Below are 13,657 nucleotides of genomic sequence, written 5' to 3' on the forward strand. Positions count from 1 at the left end.
TGTAAAGAATCTTCCTCTTTCGGATGAAACAATCCAAGTAGTTGGTGTGTCAAACACACAGATTAGAACATACCTCACAGAACCAGTAAATGTTAAAATAGGGAAATTTTCAGAAATGCACCGCTTTGTGGTGTGTGATACCAGTCCCGTGAATTTGTTAGGAAGGGACCTGTTGTGCAAGATGAATTGCACGATATTCTGTACTCCAGATGGAATAGCTTTTGAGACACCGGATGAGGATGTCCTGTATAAAATGACTATAGCTAACAGCGAGAATGATGTTTCTGAAACATATGCCATATTCAATCCAGATGAATTACCCCAAGAATTAAAACAGACAGTGAAGGCAGGAGTTTGGGATTTTACTGGAGAAGATGTGGGACTTATGAGGAATGTGGATCCAGTAAAGATTACTGTAAAAGAAGGAGTAGTTTATCCAAACATTCCCCAGTACAGATTGACACCTGAAATAATTGAAGGAGTAACTCCGATAATTGAGAAAATGATTCAGCAAGGAGTTCTAAGGGAAATCATGAGTAGTCCATGTAACTCACCTATAATGGGACTAAAGAAGCCTAATGGGAAGTTCAAAATATTACAAGATTTGAGAAAAGTTAACAAAATTGTTGTGTCATGTTGTCCCATTGTACCAAATCCATCAGTGATTTTTTATCAGATTCCCCATGATGCAGAATGGTACACTGTGATTGATTTGTGTCATGCTTTCTTTTCAATCCCGTTACATCATGACAGCCAACCAATTTTTGCATTTCGGTTTGGAAACCGTATTTTGGCATGGTCCCGAATCCCACAGGGGTACACAGAGAGCCCCTCAATATTTAATCAGTTGTTGAAGAAATCTCTGGAAGATTTAACAATGCCTGAAAATTCAGTTTTGGTTCAGTACATCGATGACCTGCTTGTGGCATCGAAAACTCGTGAGGCTTGTGAAGCAGACACAATAGCTTTACTGAATCATTTGGCAGATGGAGGACTGAAAGTGTGTCCAGCAAAATTGCAATTCTGCAAGAAGGAAGTACAATACCTAGGACATAATATTGAGAAAGGACAGAGAAAAATAACCATAGACAGAATCAGAATAATCAAAGGAATGAGAGCCCCTATGACACAAAGAGAGGTGAGAATGTTCCTAGGAATGGTTGGCTACTGTCGTCAGTGGATAAGTAACTTCTCCCTGATTGCCAAACCATTGGTAAAATTGACAAAAAGTGAGGTGAAAGACCCTCTTGAATTAAACAAGGAAGAATTGGCAGCATTTAAACAATTGAAAGACAGTCTTTGTGAAGCACCTGCGCTGGGTATGCCAGACTATGAGAAGGAGTTTGAGTTGTACTGCAGTGAAAGGAACGGATGTGCACTCTCAGTGTTGATAGAGAAACACGGAAGACTACGGAAACCAGTTGCCTATTTCTCATCAATGCTGGACCCCGTGGCTGTAGGGTTACCAGGATGTCTGAAAGCAGTAGCTGCTACATGTCGCAGTCTAGAGCAAAGTGAGGGGATTGTGATGGGATATCCAGTAAAAGTGTATGTACCTCATGATGTGGCGATCCTTTTAACAAGGAGTCGAACACAGTTCATGTCACATAGTCGGCTGACTAAGTATGAAAAAGTCATACTAGGTGCAACAAATGTGAGTCTTGAGAGATTTGTGAATGGGAATCCAGCCACACTATTTCCAGATGCTGAAAGAGTGGAGGTAAGAGATGATGTTGATCATGATTGTTTGGATGTGCTTGATTTCTGTACAAAACCCAGACCTGACATAAAAGATCTGCCATTATCAGAAAGTGATCAAGTGCTGTTTGTGGATGGATCATGTCTAAGAACAGATGAAGGATTGCTGAGTGCAGCATATGCAATTTGTACGGTTTCAGAAGTTTTGGAAGCATCACACTTGAAAGGAGTTAAATCCGCTCAAGTAGCAGAATTAATGGCATTGACAAAGGCATGCAAAATTGGGAAGAATGTGAGAGTGACTGTGGTAACTGATAGCCAATATGGCTTCGGAGTTGTCCACTACTTTGGCCAACTTTGGCTGCAAAGAGGTTTCCTGACCTCTAGTGGAACTCCAATAAAAAATGCAGAAGTGGTTGGAAAATGGATTGAAGCAATACAGTTGCCAAAAGAACTAGCAGTTGTAAAATGCGCTGCTCATGGTCAAGGTAGTGATTATATCACTACAGGGAACCGTTACGCCAATGATATGGCTCAGTATTGTGCACGCAACAGATATTCAATTAATCGGGGAAAGGAAAAGGAAGTGGTTTCTTGCTCCTTAATGTTTACTCACGTTGTAGGAACATGGGAAGAAGTGAGGCAGTTGCAGGATGAAGCAGGAGATGAAGAAATGAAACAGTGGGTAAAGGCAGGTTGTGCCCCAAGAGAGAAAGACAATGTATGGGTCTACAGGGATGGAAGACCAGTAATGCCAGATGGTATGATGTCAACAATGGCAAGGATGTAGCATGGCCAGGGACACCTAGGAAGAGATGCCATGATAAGGGCCTTTAAGCAGACCTGGTACAATGCAAAATTCAGGTTGATAGCAGAAAGTCTCTGTCAAAGATGCCTGATATGTCAGCAATACAATCCTGGAAGAAAAACAGTGGTGAGCCTAGGCACAATAGGCCGAGAGGGAGGACCCTTCACCAGAATGCAAATTGATTTCATTGAAATGCCTCCTTGTAATAGATTGAGGTATGTCTTGGTGGTAGTCTGTCTGTTCTCCAGGTGGGTGGAAGCATTTCCAACAAGGAGAAATGATGGATTAACAGTGGCCAAGCTATTGTTAAGAGAATTCATCCCAAGGTTCCGGTTTCCAGTGACCATTGAATCAGACAGAGGAAAACATTTCCATAATGAACTAATGAAATTGATTTATGAAGCATTGAGTGTACAGCAAAAACTACATTGTGCCTACCGACCAGAGGCTTCTGGTGTGGTTGAACAAATGAATGGTACAATCAAAAACAGAATAGGGAAAATGTGTTTCGCCACAGGAATGAAATGGCTTGATGTCTTGCCTCTAGTCCTAATGACGATTAGGTCTACTCCAGACAGAGCTACAGGTTTGAGTCCTCATGAAATCATCATGGGACGAGCCATGAGACACGTGTTTGTTCCAGTCAACAAATTGATGACTATATCTGATGACATGGTTTTGGATTACTGTAAAGGCCTGGCTGACGCGGTCCATTCTGTGTTTCAGCAGGTTGGAGCGGATGCCACCACCCTTGAAAGAAAACCAGCCCATGATCTGAGCCCAGGGGACTGGGTGAGAATAAAAGTCAACAGAAGAAGAAATTGCTTGGTCCCAAGGTGGGGAAGACCAAGGCAAGTTGTTCTAATTACAACAACTGCTGTGAAGTGCGCTGGACTGAAGAACTGGATTCATGCAAGTCACACCTTGAGAGTTCCAAGTCCAGATGACAGCATTGGCAAAGAATATTTTGATTCAGAATCGAGGGCTGATTCAGATGATGAGAAAATAAGAGCAAAATAAAATCCTGAAAGGGGGGAGAATAGGCCGAAACCAGTTCAAACCCCACGAGAAGAGATTCTGAGAAAAAGACTGCAAATTTCAGATATAAGTTCAGATTCTGGAGACGAGCAGGTGGTACCCAGTACCAGTGACGAACACAAAAAGAAGAAGAAGAAAGAAAAGAACACCTCAACAGAAGTGACTTCTACACCAGATGAGGGAGTAGGAGAAAATCCACCTGAAGATTATTCTTGAAGAAGAAGAAGGAACAGGTACAGAGAGAGAGGGACAGATTGCGGAAACCCCTCGAGGAGGTGTAGGGACAACCAGCACTGAGTTAGGTGAAGGGACAAGTAGCCAGCAGGAAGATTGCGTGTCGGAGACCCGAGAAGTGACAGAAGTAGGGAAGACACAAGAGGTGGAAAAAGAAACTGTTGAAGGTGAAAAGCAAATTGAGACAGAATCTGAGGACAGTGAAAGTGGAATACCAGAAGGTCGAGTTCTGAGAAAGAGAACTTGGATCGAGGAGAAAAACAACAAAGAAAGTAAACCAAGAAGAAGTGCTAAAGGAGATCTTTGGCCCAACAAGATAAAAAGACTGAGATATCGATTGACACGAGTTAATCCCTCAAAGGCTGAACAAGTGAATGAAGTGACAAGCCAAAACCAAGCAAAAGAGGGAGAGACAGAAGTGTCTGAAGAAAACAAAAGAACAAGAAAGCCAAACCAGAAGTATAAGTCACCGGAATGGACGTATGTGGCACTACCTGAACAAGGAGAAGAGGTAGATGGTCAAGGAAATCCAGAGGAGACTTTGCTGAAAGTGGTTGAAGAAGAAGAAGCTGAAGGAATCCTGAGAGTTATCTTGTCCGATATTGGAGAAGAAGCAGAGAATCAGGAATTTCTGTTTTTGCCTGACGAAAAGGAAGTGAAAAATGATGAGATGCCAAGCTGAGTAATCCTGTGAAAGCATTGTGAAGAGGAGAGTAAAGAGACTAAAACTAGAAGTTAAAGAACTGGAATAACCTGCTAGGTGTAGAGTGTCTTAAAGTAGAAGAGCTCAGTAGTGGAGTAAAAGAGGCTAAGTCAAAAGACACGGTCTATTTAACGAAATGGCTAATATAGAGGATAACAAGAGTAGATGCATCTTTTTGAAAAGATGGTGTAAAATGTGCTGTTGCTGTACCGGATTATTAATGCTTCTTTGGAGCGTACTGGCTCTACTGATCTCTTTCAAAGTAACTTTAGATACATTAGAAGGTCATACTGAGAATGTGACTAACATAGGGAAGAGTTCTCAAAAGATAGTTCCGATAAGAACTACCACAGAACATATACATAAGGATAGGTCTATAACTGATTTTTCTAGTAATGTGTTTTCAAAATTATTGTATGAATATGTAAAAACAATGGATGTAAGGGATTGCTACGTATGTATGCAGTTACCTGCCTCTGTTTCAGAAGGAGTGACTTATCATCACCTCCCAGCAACTTATGGAATAACATGTAGTGTGCTAACAAGTATATTTTATCAATTAGGGAAATTAGAATATAATCTGTCAAACATAGATAACATTCTTGGACAATTGCCTATGAATAATGAGCTAAATCCAGCTAAAACTGCTAATGTGTTGGGTGAAATTTTTATAGAAACTAAAGAGCTAACATTAGAATACATATTTAGAAACAATTTAACTTGCAGTTTGAAGAAGGAAGAGAGAACGTTCTTGGATATGGTTGAGGGAAGAAGGTTAAAAATGCACGAGAAAGCAGAAGAAAGTAAAGGGAGTGAAACTATGTGGGACATAAATGAAGGAAAAGAACTGAAAAATGGTGCTAGACCGACAGTGGCTATAGACACTCCACAGAAAGGCAAATTATGTATGATGAGGGAAAGGTCTCAATATGATTATTATTATATAGGGACTGGTAAGTGCCATGATACATACTTTATTGCAACCGGATGGGGATTCAGAGGTGGAAATGATCCAGTCTTTCCTGGATTATATTACATTTGCGGGAACAAGGCTTATTACAGGTTGCCTGACCATTGGTATGGCACATGTTATGTGGGCCTGGTCTTTCCAAAAATCTTTCATATGGATAGAGTAGAAAATAGTAGACCAAATAATTTACTAATGCGCAGTAGAAGAGAAACTTGGTTAGAAATAGTAGGTGATATTTTTGGAGCATTAATACCAGCAGTGGGAATATCTTTGAATGCAAATAATATTCGGAAATTGTCAACCATAGTGGATCGCTTGTCAACAAGCACCACTGAAGGATTTCTTTTGGTAAATACTGAAATGGTTGCTATGCGTGCTATGATTATGCAAAATCGACTTGCCCTTGATATCTTATTGGCAAAAGAGGGTGGAGTCTGTGGAATGCTGAAAGTTCAACATTGTTGTACTTACATTCCAGCCGAAAGCAAAGATCTAAAAGTTTATATCAAAAATATTACAGAATTGCATGATGAAATAGTACCACTGGAAGCTGAAACTATCTGGACTAAAATGAGTAATAAAATGGCTGCTATTAAGAATTTCTTAGCTAGACTAGGTAGTACTATATTAGGGAAAATATTATTTCCACTAACGTGTGTGATTTTCGTATTATTAATATTTAGACTAGGGTGTATGTGTTGTAGACATAGAAGAAATAAAAAGAGAGTTAAAAGAGAAATAATTAAAAAGAAAGAAAAGAAACAAGAAAGAGAATTTGAAGAAATTGAGTTGGAAGAGTGGAAGGAGAGTATGTATGACAAGGCTAAAAGAGATGATGAAGGGGAAACCAGACTATAATTGAGCAAGAAAACATTTTGAATTTCCGTAAAAGGGGAAACACAAATTGAATTTGTGGGTTTTGTTTTGTGGTGATAAAATCACCAAAGGGGGGAGTGATGGAGCGGGTAATTGTTTTATTTTTATATACCCAATCCATTTCCGTATGTCTTTATTAAAATTACTTATGAATAATTATAATGATTAATGGTTTGATGGTTTGATATTAACCAACCTTATTAACAGAAAGAATACACGTGGGAATGCAATTGCATGGCTAAAATAATTAGTGTACTACGTTGTACGCATATTAAAATGATAAACGTTGTTTAACGTGATGTTATTTGTGATTTTCGCTTAAATAATCAAGTATTAATGGCTTTGGATGTCGCATATGGCTAGATAAATGCATACACATATGGGTTTTAGCAAGGGAATAACACTGTTATAATCATTTCGATGTATTAATCACGTTTCTGTGTTTTCTTTGCTTAAGTTGACCATCTGGGCCTGCCACAAGATGGCTGCCGACTGGAGCCTAACTAGATTTATGACGACACTAATGAAACAATGGAGAAGAGGGCCTGCCAATGACTTCAGCAACCATGTCCCCTGTGTGACCGGAGAAGCTATGCGTGAAGGTCATCTGGGAACCATGCCAAGGCCCCTGAATGAGGAAGAAAAGTATCGAACTTTAGTTGAACATGAACTTTCCTGATTAATGGATACTTTCCCCAGCTGGGAAAACTTCCCCATGTAACTTAATGAAATTAAATGTATCTTCGAAGAACCAATTGAAATTCGAGAAACAGTTGAATGAAACTTTGTATATGTAAATTTTAGTATAAATATTGGTAGACTAGAGAGGGTCTAGGGTCATCGTCTTGAGAGCTTCCTGACGCGTCACTACTGAACGTCATTCCAGAATCCTGATGTTATGCTGACAGAGAGGACGGTGACTTACAGGATAGAACGGGACTCTGTCGATTTCCATTGAGGACGGTTCTGACTTAGAAAATGACAAATAGCCAGAATAGGTAAATATGACAAAGATGAATCTGACATATTAGGATTTAACCTGCTTTGATTTAGATAAAATGAAATATTGATTTAAAATTCAAGTGTCGGGTTGTTATTTCAAAGAAATGTATATTTGTATATATTAGAGTGTTAAGTGGCAATTAAACCATCCCAACTAAATGATCTATCGCATGGATAGATGGAGGTAATAAGAAGGTAATATAGGGAAAGGTGTTATTTCCATCTTAAAAGAGAAGTGTGGATCGGAGAGAACCACAGAGAATCTCCCTCAGGTTCAAATACGGATAGATTGATGAGAATGAATGTTGGTGTTATGGGCCCGACCAGCGTGTGATGTGTGTGTGCGTGTGACTGTAAAATCATCCTGTCCGTGGAAGCCTAGGGAGATTGAGAAGCCCGATCTGCATAACTACCTACTGGCGACCGCCCTTCCGATGTGGCTGTGGGCTGTGCTCCCTTTTGTGGTGCAGGCTGTGGTCCGACTTAGCACCAGGTCAGAGCAGGTGTTTTCTGCTGCTAACACACCTTATCGCCGGTTTTGTGTTCTTATCGCAGTTCTGTCTGGTCGTTATGAATGTTGTGGAGTTGTGTTGTCGCTGCTTTTGGCACGGGAACGCCTAGCCTGCATCTCATTAGCGATAGTTTGCGGGGGTCTTTTGTGGCGATGTTTTTACGGCTGCTATTGCGGGTAAACTGCTGCTGTGGGCTGTTAACACCAGCTTGTGAATGGGGCGATATATTTATCGCAAACTTTGGCTGTGATAAAGTGCCGTTAACTCGGTGATAGTTCCTTGTGAATATGCCCCATAGTGGTTCCTTGTTGTTACGTGGTACTGAATCCATCAGTGATATTGTTTCAGATTACATGTGAGGCTGAATGGTTCACTGTTATTAATCTTTGCCAGGCCTTTTTCTCCATTCCCCTGCACAAAGATAGCCATTTTGTGTTTGGGAATTGTGTTTTAACATGTTGCCGTATCCCACAAGGGTATGAGGAGGGTCCTACCATTTTCAACCAGATCTTGAAAAAGAATCTGGAGTCTTTAGTCATGCCCTGTAATTGTGCTCTAGTTCAATACATCTACAAAAAGAACAATTGATAGACAGAATGCAGAACAATGTCATACATTCACCCCAGTACAGGGACCTGGGCCTAAATCTATGGTTTTTGTGCTCCTCATGCCATTCTAGTTTAAACCCAGCCATGTGCAAATCAGTCTTGACCCTGCGCCTAATGGTTTTAAAGCTTCCCGTGGGCTCTCGCGGACTGCCTTACATAGGTGCCGCTTTCCTGAATAATGTCATATCGGACTCTCGGACCATTCAGCCCTGTTAGACGTTGTCTTGATTCTTGGACTTTTGCCCCGTTGTTCTTATGTAGCGATTCTAGGAAGGAGAGATCCATCTCACAATAAGACTATTTGACCAATGACCTAGGATATCGTCATCTGAGGAGTCCCGGCCATACAGACACTTCGTGCTTTTGACCGGTGAACGTCCCTCCCAGGCCAACGACGCCACCCGGTGGACGAATGCACTGACACGAACCTACTCGCTGCAAGTTTTAACGTATTTCCTGTGATATTCCTCATTTATCTTTATTGTTTAGGCACACCTATCAGCCTAATCATCTTGCTTGTTCCTCCACGTTTACAACAGCTTTTCCTGGCTTTTAACATCCGTTCGGCCCCATGGACTTTGGATATGAATGCACTCTTACGCCCTGAAGAAGGTGATACCCCGGAAAGGGGGTTGAACACCGAAACGCGCATCGGCGTTTTTAATCTTTTTGTCCCCTACATATGTATTCCACTGTTTGATTTATGTATAGATGAACAAGTATTGATCCAACTAATTTTTTCAATTTATCCCCAAACAAGTATTTTTCATATTCTTTGATATATTAAGTTATAAACGTTGAATCACATACTTGCAACTTGACTGTTCTATGAGAAAAAAGTTCTTCAATGTTGCATATGTATAGGGACCTTGAATTATAACCATATACAACTTGTGATGAATGTTTGGTGTGTTTTCACGGTTTGAATGAGTCTATTAGAGTATGAGAATGTATGAATGTTGTGTATGAAAGGCAGTCCATGGGAATCACCATTATTTAGGCCACAGCAATTGTTGTATATATTTTATTGCGTAAACACATGATTTATACATTTGTTTGCTTTGAATAACAGTAAAACCAAAATAAAATGTTGTTTAAATAACTTGATTTATGGTATTGATTAAGCGCATGGCCTAGCTAGAGTGGCACATTTATCAAACGACTTAACTGCGTTCTCTGAAATAGATAGGTAGAGCAGACTGTTTGTTATTTGATCTTGCGCCTAATGGGAACAGTCCAGCCCAAACGGCCAGGTCCTCCCTGGACTGGAAACAAGCATCCTAGGACCGGTTTAGCCAGGATAGCTTGACTCCAGTAGCATGGAGAGCACGGGACCCAAATCTGGGCATACCCATCCCACTCGGGGTGACAAATACAAAAAGAACAATTGATGGACAGAATGCAGAACAATGTCATACATTCACCAGAGTACAGGGATCTGGGCCTGAATCCATTGTTTTTTTTGCTCCCCATGCCATTCCAGTTTGAACCCAGCCATTTGCAAATCAGTCTTGACCCTGCGCCCAATGGGAATAGTCCAGCCTGAACTGCCAAGCCAGGTCCTCCCTGGACTGGAAACAAGCATCCTAGGACCGGTTTCAGGGTTTCACCCCTCATCAGCAAGCCAGATGCTTGTTTGTTGTCCAGGGAGGACCTGGCTTGGCAGTTCGGGCTGGACTGTTCCCACAAGGAACAGGGTCTAGACTGATTTGCATATGGCTGGGTCAAAACTGGGGTGGTGTGGTGAGCAAAAGAATGGTGGATTTCACCCAGATTCTTGGGACTGGGGGTGAATGTTTGCATTGTCCAGCATTCTGTCAATCAATTATTGTTTTGCATATGTCGCCCTAAGTGGGAAAGGTATGCCCAGATGAGGGTCCCGTGCTCACTACACCACTGGATTCAAGCTAGTCTGGCTGATGAAGGGTGATGCCCTGAAAACGGTCCCAGGAATGCTTGTTTCCGATCCAGGGAGGACGTGGCTTGGCAGTTTGGGTTGGACTGTTTCCACAAAGAACAGGGTCAAGACTGATTTGCATATGGCTGGGTCCAACCTGGGGTGGTGTGTTTAGCAAAAGAATGATGGATTTAACCCAGATCCTTGTGACTGGGGGTGAATGTTTGCATTGTGGAGAAGTGTGGCTCAATGATTTGAGTGGCAGACCCTGATGCAGAGGTCTAGCCCGGGACCAGGGTTCAATTCCCCGCCTCGGCGGGTCTTGGGCTCAAAAAATTCAACGGACCTGATAATTCTCGCCTCGGTGCCTATTCCAATCATGGAGTCCCACTCTGCAACTCTGGGCAATAGCTTGCTTAATCTCCACAACGGCCCCCACAACGCTAAGGATGCCTGGACTCCACTTGGGGGTGCCCAGGAGTGGACGCCTCACAGGGAAAGCCAGGATGGGTTCCACAGCGGTATTCGTACAAGCGCCTTGAGACCCTTGCGGGTGAGTAGTGCGCTATACAAGTATCAATTTACATTTACATTTACATTGTCCAGCATTCTGTCCATCAATTGCTTCGTTTGCACTAGTTCAATACATCAACAACCTCTTGGTTGCATCAAACACTCAAGAACCATGTAAAACTGATCCAATTGCCTTGTTGAACCATTTGGCTGAGAATGGACATTAAGTGTCCTTAAGTCAGTTGCAGGACTGCAAGACAGAAGTCCTATACTTAGGACATCACATTGTGAAAGGTGCAGGAAAAAGGTGTTATAAGAAAGAATATCAGCGATCATGCAAATGAATCCACCTCGCACTCAGTAGGAAGTCAGGATGTTTCTTGGAATGGTGGGCTATTGTCGACAGTAGATGCCCAACTTTTCCCTAGTGGCCAAACCTCTCCAGAGGTTCACACAGAAGGATGTGTCTGATCTGGTGCCCTGGGACAATGATTGCATGAATGCATTCCTGGAGTTGAGAGAGAGTCTCTGTCATACTCCAGCACTGGGAATGCCTGACTACAACAAAGCGTTTTTGCTTTCTACAGTGAAAGTAAAGGAATGTCTCAAATCCATTGCGGCAACAGGTGTCAGCATAGAAAGATGCAAGAGCATCTTAATAGGTCACCCTTTGACTGTTTATGTGCCACACTTTGTTGAAATATTGCTGACCAGAACATGTATTCAGCACTTGACAAACAGTAGATTCCCTACGTATGAGCAGACTATCTTGGCTGCTGAGAATGTAACCCTGAATAGATGTTCAGTCCTGAATCCTGCTACTTTGCTTTCATTACTTGATTGTGATGCGGATGAGATCGAAGTAGAACCTGACTGTCTCGATGTCACTGAACTGTGCACCAAGCCATGTCCTGATATCATGGATGAGCCAATACCCGAGACTGATTACACCCTGTTTGTGGATGGCTCCTGTCTAAGAAACAATGAGGGAAATCTGAGGGCTGCCTATGCTGGCTGTACTGTCACTGGAGTGGTGGAGAATGCCTGGCTTCAAGGAGTATTCTCCATTCAGGTGGTTGAATTGATTGCTCTTACACGAGCATGCTGTGTTTCAGACCAGTTGAGGGTGACAAAATTCACTGATAGCCAGTATGGCATTGGTGTTGTTCATGACATTGGATAGTTATGGTCTCAATGGGGATTCATGACCTCATCAGGGTCCCCCATCCGCAATGGAGATAACGTGGGAAAACTGTAAGAAGCTTTACAAATGTGTTAGCAGATTGCATTTGTCAAATGTTCTGCCCATTGTAAGGGAAACAATGTTTTTACAGTTGGAAATAGTTATGCAATTGAGGTTGCACGTTATTGTGCCCTAAATGTTTGTTCTTTCAGTGGTGAATATACAAACGAGGGAGCAGATGAAACCAATTTCAACCTTTTGATGACCATTGCTGATACATGAGACAAAGTGAAGAGACTGCTAGAGGATGTTACTCAGGAAGAACAGCACAGTTGGATTACAGCAGGATGTATGAAACAAGATGATGACATTTGGGTTTTAGGAGATGGGAGACCAGTATTGCCTAACAGTTTGTTTTCACCGATGGGGAGGCACTATTATGGGTCAATGCATGTAGGAAGAGATGCCATGATGAGATTGCTTAGGCAAGTCTGGTTTAATCCAAAGTTTCAAATGATGTCTGAGGTATTGTGTCATAGATGTGTGACATGTCAACAAATTAATGTGGGGAAAAGGACTGTTGTTACATTGCGTCACATAGGCAGATCTGGAGGTCCTTTTAACAGGGTGCAGTTGGATTTTGTTGAGATGCAATTATGCAGTAGATTGAGGTACATCTTAGTGGTGGTGTGCATTTTCTCATATTGGGTGGAAGCCTATCCGACTAGGAGATGTGATAGTCTCACAGTAGCTAAGCTGTTATTGAGGGAACTCATTCCAAGATTCGGATTGCCAACCTCTTTATAATCAGTCCGAGGAACTAATTTTAATATTGAGGTTCTGAGAATGCTATGTGCAGCATTGCAGGTGGAGCAGAGATCGCATTGCAGTTATCAGCCAGAAGCCTCAGGCTTCATGGAACAGGTCAATGGGACTCTGAAATCCAGGCTGGCTAAAGTGTGCGCTTCGACGTCTCTGAAATGGCCTTATGCTTTGCCTCTTGTACTGATGAGTCTTCGCAGTTTGCCTGATCAAAGGACAGTATTGTCGCCCCTTGAGATCCTCATGGGAAGGGCTATGCAATTGCCTGCTGTGTCTGCGAATATGCTTGTAAACATCACAGATGATTTGGTGCTTGACTACTGTAAAGGATTGGCTGACGTGGTTCATTCTATATCTCACCAGGATGAAGCGGCTACAGCTCTGCCACATCAGGAGCAGTGTCATGACCTTAGTCCTGCAGACTGGGTCATTGTGAAAAAGTATTTGAGAAAGAACTGTCTAGAGCCCGGTTTGTGTGGTCCATACTAGTTGATCTTGGTTACTACGACTGCTGTGAAGTGTGGTGGCCTTCCTACTTGGGTGCACGCATCCAACACTCGTAGGGTCCCATGTCCCCTTGACGAAGTAACAGCTCCTCTCCCAGAAGAGATGCTAGCAGTGGTTGAGAGGTCACAGAAAGCGGTCAGCCAAGCTGTAGGGGACCAGATAGAGCCTGAGACAGTACTAGAACAATCTGAGGGGGTCTCGATGAGTCAGAAGCTGAAGGTGACTCGGAGAAAACTGATACAGTGGTAGTGCATGAGTCAGATCCTGACCCTAACAAAGGAACAAG

Source organism: Triturus cristatus, chromosome 6, assembly GCF_964204655.1.
Source record: "Triturus cristatus chromosome 6, aTriCri1.1, whole genome shotgun sequence".
Lineage (NCBI taxonomy): Eukaryota > Metazoa > Chordata > Amphibia > Caudata > Salamandridae > Triturus > Triturus cristatus.